Source organism: Galeopterus variegatus, unplaced genomic scaffold (assembly GCF_000696425.1).
Source record: "Galeopterus variegatus unplaced genomic scaffold, G_variegatus-3.0.2 Scaffold4190, whole genome shotgun sequence".
Lineage (NCBI taxonomy): Eukaryota > Metazoa > Chordata > Mammalia > Dermoptera > Cynocephalidae > Galeopterus > Galeopterus variegatus.
This window is the reverse complement of record NW_007730301.1, coordinates 167,974-176,107: the sequence shown is the minus strand read 5'-3', so window position 1 is coordinate 176,107 and position 8,134 is coordinate 167,974. Positions and strand designations below refer to the sequence as shown.

Genomic DNA, 8,134 nt, shown 5'->3' with positions numbered 1-8,134 from the left:
TGGAAAAAGAATTAAAATGAATTAATAAAATGAATTAATATGAATCTTCCCATGAATATTTGAAATATTCTTGTATTTTACCCCATGTTTAAATTGAATTGTTTGCTTTCTTATTATTGAGGTTTGAGAGTTCTTTATGAAGTCTGGATTCAATCCCCATTCTCAGATATGGAACTTACAAATAGTTTCTCCCCATCTACAGCTTATGTTTTCGTTACCTTAATTAAGACCTTGGAAGAGCAGAAGTTTATTATTCTGATGAAATTCAATGTACTAATTTTCTTCCATGAATCATGCTTTTGTTGTGCTATTTAAGAAATCTTTGCCTAATTCAAGATCACAGAGATTTCCTCTTATGATTTCTATTTGACGTTTTGTAGTTTTAAGTTTTATATATTACATTTTATATAGGTCTATGATCAATTTTATGTTAACTTGTTATGTAGTCAAAGGTATAAATGAGTGCACTTAAAAAAAAAAAAGATACCCAATTTTTCCAGTGCGATTTGTTGAAAAGATTATCCTTTCTCCACTAATTTGCTATATCCCTTTGTCAAAAATTAATAGAATCCACATGTAGGTCTATTTCGGGACTCAGTTTTGTTTCATTGGCATATATGTCTATCTTTATGTCAAGAGTACATGGTAACTCTTGAAGCTAGGTAGTATACTCTTTCTTCAAAGTTGTTTGTGCTATTTTAGGTCTTTGGTTTTTCTACATGAGCATTAGAAAAAGCTTGCCAATTGGATTTTTATTGGGATTGCAATTAATTTATAGATAAACTAGGGGGAATTTATATCTAAACCATAATGAGTTTTTCAATCAGTAAATATATTCCTTAATTTATTTATATCTTTAATTTCCTTCAGCATTGTTTGTATTTTTTTTTAGCAGCTGGCCAGTATGGGGATCTGAACCCATGACCTTGGTATTATAAGACTGCACTCCCATTTATGAGTAAGGACATATGGTATTTCTCTTTCTGTGCCTGGTTTATTTCACATAACAAAATTTTCTCCAAGCTCATCCATGTTTCTGCAAATGACAGAACTTCATTCGTTTTAATGACTGAGTAGTATTCCACTATGCATATATACCACGTTTTTCTTATCCTGTCATCCATCAATGGACAATTAGGTTGGTTCTAGGGGAATCCTTCTACACTGTTGGTGGGACTGTAAATTAGTGCAGCCATTAGAGAAAATAGTATGGAGGTTTCTCAGACAACTACAAACAGAACTTCCATATGATCCAACAATAACACTACTGGTATATACACAAAGGAATGGAAATCATCATGTCGAAGGGATACCTGCACTCCCATGTTTATCACAGCTCTCCTTTTTTCTTATTTGTATTATTTTCAAGGAGAATCTGCTGTCACCTTTTTTTTTTTAATGGAATGTGTCTGTTTTCTCTTGCTACTTTTAAGTGTTTCTTTTTACCACTGTTTCATAATTTGGTTATATAATGTCTTGCAGTTTTTTAAAGCTTTCTGGAGATTGAGATCTGTTGAGCTTTTGAATCAGTAATTACTTATATATGCATACACATATATACATGCACATATATACATATAAATATATATATTAATATATATATAAATATATACATATTAAAATATATATAAATATATACATATTAAAACAAGGAATAGGCAGAGACACTTCTATAATATAAGCAAATACCTAAGTCCTTGTGGAAGATTGGCTTTGTACAACATAACTGAATTAAAGGCCTTTGGATTGGGGCAAAGAATGCTTAGCAATGGTTTGTGGAAAAGAGCTCAATGATCCTCCATCTTTACCTTTAATGAAACTGCCACGAGAGACTCCATGGTAGTATTTTCAGGTTCCCAACCCCCTGAAAATGCACTTGTTTCATTCCCTAGTGTTTGTCTTCTTCTCTTTTATGATCTCATTAGCAATGAGAATTAATTGAACCCATCTTCTCTTAAAATAATAAGTACTCCCAAGTCTACTACATTATATCCAGGATTGATGGGCCAAAAGGATGCAGTTGGAATTCACTGTTTTTCTAGGTGAATAAAAACTAAGGTTCACTGATATTTTCTCTTATTGAAAATGAATGTGCTGTCATTGCTCACTCATCTTTTAAAAATACCACCTCAAATTCCCAGATGATAATTCTATGCTTTTTCCCCTTGAGCTTGTAATAATGAATCTGTAAAATGTAGCCTTTTGGCTCACATATGTACTTGGAGGCTAAATTATATCATAGCCACACCATGATAAAGTCCTCTAAGCAGCTCTCATGGGAAGTTGGACTGAACTCTTAGGTCAAATCTCCAGTCACTGAATAATTATCTTGTGTATTTAGATAGTATAACCAGTATTCTTGTACTCAAATCCATAGGAAAAAAATATTGACTGTGCCTTTTCTATGACTTTGTCTTATGGAATTCTTTGGTACTTTTCAGGGGGTTCAGCTGGCCAGTACAAGGATTGAACTCAGGACCATAGTGTTATCAGCACCACACTCTAACCAACTGAGCTAACTGGCCAGCCCCTTTGGTGTCTTTCTTTTAGCTCAGTTATTTTCCTCTCCAAATGATCAATAGTCTCTGTTGTGTGATGGTCCCAACTATAATTTAAGGTACCGGAGAGTTTAGATATGTTTTCTATGTCTAGCTAATCAGCTCATTTTACATTTGCCCAATTTTGGATTCACTTAAATATACGCTTAGTCTCAAGAGAGTGGATTCCACCAGATTCAGCAAAGTGTACTTACAGTATACTACAGTGTTCTGGACTGAGAATGATTCTGTTTCCGGTTATTACTATTATTATCATTACTTAGCAATAACTATGTATTCGATGTGATGCGAAGCCCTTTATAGTATTACTTCATTTAATTCCCAAAAGAACATGAGTTAGGTACTATTATTCACTACAGTGTTCTGGACTGAGAATGATTCTGTTTCTGGTTATTACTATTATTATCATTACTTAGCAATAACTATGTATTCGATGTGATGAGAAGCCCTTTATAGTATTACTTCATTTAATTCCCAAAAGAACATGAGTTAGGTACTATTATTCAGCACAAATATAAGCAAATTGAAGTGTTTACAGCTCAAGTAACTTCTCCAAGGCTGTCATATTCAAATCCAATGCTCCTGAGGTAATATACCATATTACTTCTGCTAGACCTGCTTTCATAAGTTTACTTTACAATGATACATGAAATATATAAGGAAGAAGAAACTTAAGAAGAAACTTTAATATAGTTTGATAATTTCTACCAACTTCTGGAGTCATGTGTTCAGAGAGAGATGTTGTCTTCTAAATCTGGGGTAAGGCTTCAGAAAATTTACAGAGTGATACTGCGTGAAGTTTTTCTCTTTTCAGACTCAGAAGCAGAACATTGGGTTCACATAACTATGCAATATAATGACTCGTTATTTAGTATGGGGGAAAGCCTTAGTGGACATTTTGTAATTGATTAGTATATGATTCATTCTGAGCTCACTTGGTTGCCAAACAGGTGAAAGTTAATCTGGCAGCTCTCAAAGGCAATTTGATGTCAAAGGATATACTAAGGGAGAGAAATAGAAAAAGAGAATTAATCATAAAATGCTGAGCACAAATAAAATGAACATATTATGCCCAAGTCTTCCTTATACTGTTGGAAAATAAATAAGAATGTATTGGGACAGACTTTGAAACAGTAACTTTATGCAGATTTTATAATATAGAATCAAGTCTTTGTCACTCTGCACCTGCTTATTTTGTAAGATTGATCACAGACACACACACACACACATGCACACACACACAAACACACATGCACACACACATACTCCAGGATCACCTAATGGCTATAAAAACAGTATACAGAGAAAACTTTTTTGCGATTGGAGTTAAATCTTTTGAGAGAAGGTGGGCAAAAACCAAAACAAAATTTAGCTGATGGAAGAGAGTACAAAGAGAGTGCAAACTTGAGTAAAATCATTGCCAAAAAATCCCCAGCTGTCATCCAGTACGGTATGCATAAATCCTCCACCACGTTACAGAGAATGAAGAACAGTTGCTTCTGGATCAATGCACAGTCATTTAGTGGTTCTATCAAGCTGACAGTGAGAGCACCACGCCTGATACACATGAATACCTAAGAAGAGTGTCTCTGGATGTCAGCCTTGTGAATGTCAATGAAACCAGAGCACAGGGGTATCCAAGCACACTCACAAACCACTACTAAGCTTGTTTCTGCTTCAATAACAGAACCAAAGGCTAACTATGATCTACTCTTTGAAACTTGAATGCAATACAGGTGACTTTTAAGGTACCGACCCACACCTACTGGTCATGGTAGGCCAAGTAATCGTGCTGAGACACAAGAGGGAGCGTGCACTGCATCTGTCAAAAAAGTAACTCTCATTAGAATGGTCACGGTTACCTAACTTTTGGCTTGTTTCTGTGTGTCTGTTGTGAGCCAGCTCTCATGAATTTGTTATGATGGCCATTCAGCACCTAAACGTGCTGAGCCTAGAGCTTTGTGTGGAACATTTAGTAATCTTTACAATGAAGTCCTCCAAAAGGTCAGCTGCCTTCAGTGTTGATTTTTATAGGTATAAGCTAAATGCTTTAAGTTCAGTGATTTACAGCAAAACTTAGAAAACTTACCTAATGAAATCCATTAATTAACATGCAGAAAACAATCCTTTTGCATATTAATTACAAAAACAATATGACCGGAGAATAGCCAGTACTGTTAGAAAAATACCTTGTGTGTTATAGGTATGGAATGAATGAATGGGATCTTTATCTTAATATCATTCTTAAGCACTCAATAACTAACATATCGTACTTTAAATCACAAACCAAACATAGCGTCAGTTATCCTATAGCATTTAAATATGTCTATTTATTTTGAAGAACAAACTAGCTTCTCTGAACCAAAGCAGATAACTATATAAACACAACTGCTGTTACACAGTCCACCGTGAGATAATGAGCATTATCCTTTTCCTCTAATATCAGTATTGTGAAAGATTATTCTCTAGAAGGGCTTATAATTACCAGCACTAAAATATTATTTGTGTGTCTGAACTTTTGATCAACAAATATTTAAACAATTTGGCAATGATCTAGGAAGTGTCAGGAATATACTGTTAGTGCCTATGAAAGTCTGAGATAAATCCTTAGGCTGTGGAGGGTCTGGGAAATTTATACAGTTCTTCCTGTGTCGAACCCACATTTGTTCCACATAGTGGTTGAACTATCTGAGAATCATTACTGAAATATTGAATTACGTCACATGCACTGGAGATTTGTGTGGAAATACCTCACTCTTTAGCAAAGGGCATTGTCTTTGCTTTCCAGCCAGTATATGAGCTACTCAGTCATTCTTTGCCTCCTATTTTAGTTGGCAAATATATAAGATATGACAGGATCCATAAAAATAGCCATACTTTTATGCTCATAATCCTACTTCTGAGAATTTCAAGAAAATAAATCAGCCTAAGCAAAATCTCTTTTATATGAAGAAACTTATAAACATATATAATGGACTATATACAAGTATAGGGATATATATAATCACACACACATACAGTTTGAACATCCCTAATCCCAAAATTTGAAATCTGAAATGCTCCCAAATTTTAAACTTTTTGAGCACATACATGATGCTCAAAGGTCATGCTGAAAGCAAACACTCATGGGGAGCGTTTCGGATATGCAAATATTCGAAATATACAAATATTCCAAAATAAAAGAAAAATCTGTAACCTGAAACACTTCTGCTTCCAGGCATTTTAGATAAGGGATAATTAATATGTATGTGTGTGTGTGTATACACACTCCTGTATTTTGTTCTAGGCACTAATATATATATATATATATATACCTAATATCCAATAATAGGGAAATTTAATCAGTTATGTTATGCAAACCAGGCAAACTATTAAACATCTATTGAAATTATTCTTATGAAAGCTATAGAAATTTAAGAATGTTTATGCCATTTTAAGTGAAAACAACAAAATGTGAAATGTTATGCATAATATCATTGTAGATATACATGCCCAATTTTTTTCTTTAGAAGTATTATATGGGCTCTGAATTCAGGCAACTTAAATGTGAATCCTGGGCTGCATGCTCACTCTCTGTAGGCTCTTGGAGAAATTACCCGTCCTTCCTGTGCTTCAGTTTCCCAGACTGAACAATACAATATGTTGTTATGAGAATTAAGTTAATAGTTAATGTTAATAGTACTAAACAATACAATATGTTGTTATGAAAATTAAGTAAGGTGACTCCTACAAAGCTGTTTGTGGAATGACTGTCATAAAGTCAACATACAGTTAACATTTACTTACTGCCTTTCCAGTAAGGAGGAACACGTACAGTAGAAGAGTTGCTCTCTCATAACTTGCTGAGATACCATGGGAATAAATAAAAGGAGCGAGTTTGAATTCTGCGCAGGGCAGATCTCACATGCATGCCTGTTGTCATCCTCAGAGTGGGGGTCATGGCTTTTACAGAAATAATCCTCTTTCTGTTTCTCTCTGCATTGCTTGAGGGAAACAGGATTGAATGATTGAACGTGATAATAAATCTGAGCAAAATAAATTACCAATTCAAGTCATGAAGACAAGATGACTCCCATATACTCAGTTTACTTGTACAACGTTAGCATCTAACAACAGAATTTAGGTAGAAAGCACTATTAGTATTAACTCATACATAAATGTCTGAAGACAATAAACTCACAGCAACCTACCTGACTTTTGCTGTGTCCTCTATAAATGTACACGAATATTTCCTCTTGAGAGGCACATGGTTTTAAAGGTTAGTTAAGCATGACAAAGAGAAAATGTCTATGTTTGGTATGCTTCCAAGAGATGCCAATAAATTTCCACATCTGCTCTATTATCTCAATTGCACCAAGAAACATCCTCTCGATTAGTTAATTAACTTTAAGAACAAACCAAATTAGTTTAAAATGCAATTTAAACACAAGCCTATAAATTGTAATTAAAACTGCATGCTGTTGGTATAAATTTTTCAAAATATTTAAGAAGGGTGGATTTCGAAGGATACATATTTCATGGGAGACTAATAAATAGAGGCAAATTTATTCCAATAGTGGACTTTAAAATAATGTTTTAATTAACCCTTTAGCCACAATAATTTAGAAGTCTAGATAAGAAAATAGTATCTAATCATTGTAGATGATTAGTATGAGATTTCTTCTTGTATGTCTTAACAGACAATAAAGTCTGTTTTTCCTAATAATAAACTGTTTCATTGATTAATAAAAATAAAATATGAATGAAGAATTCAAGACTCTTGAAAACTGCTAACACCTGGTTTACAAATTCCTGTGATGCTACTTGTAATGTGTTACTCTAACACTATTATCAATACCAATATTTAGCATTCATAAATAGCACTGTTTTTTTTTTTCCCTTTTTTTTTGTGACTGGCAACAGGATCGCATCCCTCGGTGTTGCTCCCGCACCTTGCTCAGCCAGTGAGCGGCCGGTCTGTATGTGGGATCCGAACCCTCGGCGGGAGCGCCGCCACGCTTCCCAAGCGGCGCACTGTAGCAGTGTGCCACCAGGCCGGCCCAATAGCACTGTTAATATTAAAATTTCTTTAGCCTTGAACTCATGTGTATGTATAGAACAGAGGCTTATTTACATGCATTTATTAATTACAAATTAAATTAATGGCTTTATTCTCACTAGGCATCTGTCATTATGAAGCAAATGCCTCATTAATCAAATGAAACCTGTAAATGTAGGCTTTTTCTGTTTTTTCTCCCTTAAGATTGGAATATAATTACAAAAGATGGGAGTTTTTTGGTTTTTTTGATGTCTAGAGTACAATGCTTATAATTTCAGGCAAGGCATGAGTAAATTGGATTCTTTCAACAATACTATACTCTGGGTGGGCCAAGCTTTTTGTCTGATCTCATCATCCTTGGGAGCTAGAAGGGACATCTAAGGAATTTGGGTAAGTGGTAGAATTTGATATTTAAAAATGATTTATTTCATCGTAATGTTCTTCCTTATGTCTTTGTTGAGTCTCTTTTGCCACATGAATCTGTTTTTTATTTCTGTCATCAACATCATTAGAAAACAGATGGAGATCAGCGCGCTCA

The 8,134-nt window shown here is 34.3% G+C and overlaps 1 non-coding gene across 1 annotated transcript; it reads right to left on the bottom strand.

Annotated features, from left to right (window-relative positions):
• Window positions 1-2,451: 2,451 nt before the first annotated feature.
• TRNAI-GAU lies at window positions 2,452-2,525 on the bottom strand. The gene has a single exon. It is a non-coding gene; the product is annotated as a tRNA-Ile (tRNA).
• Window positions 2,526-8,134: the final 5,609 nt, after the last annotated feature.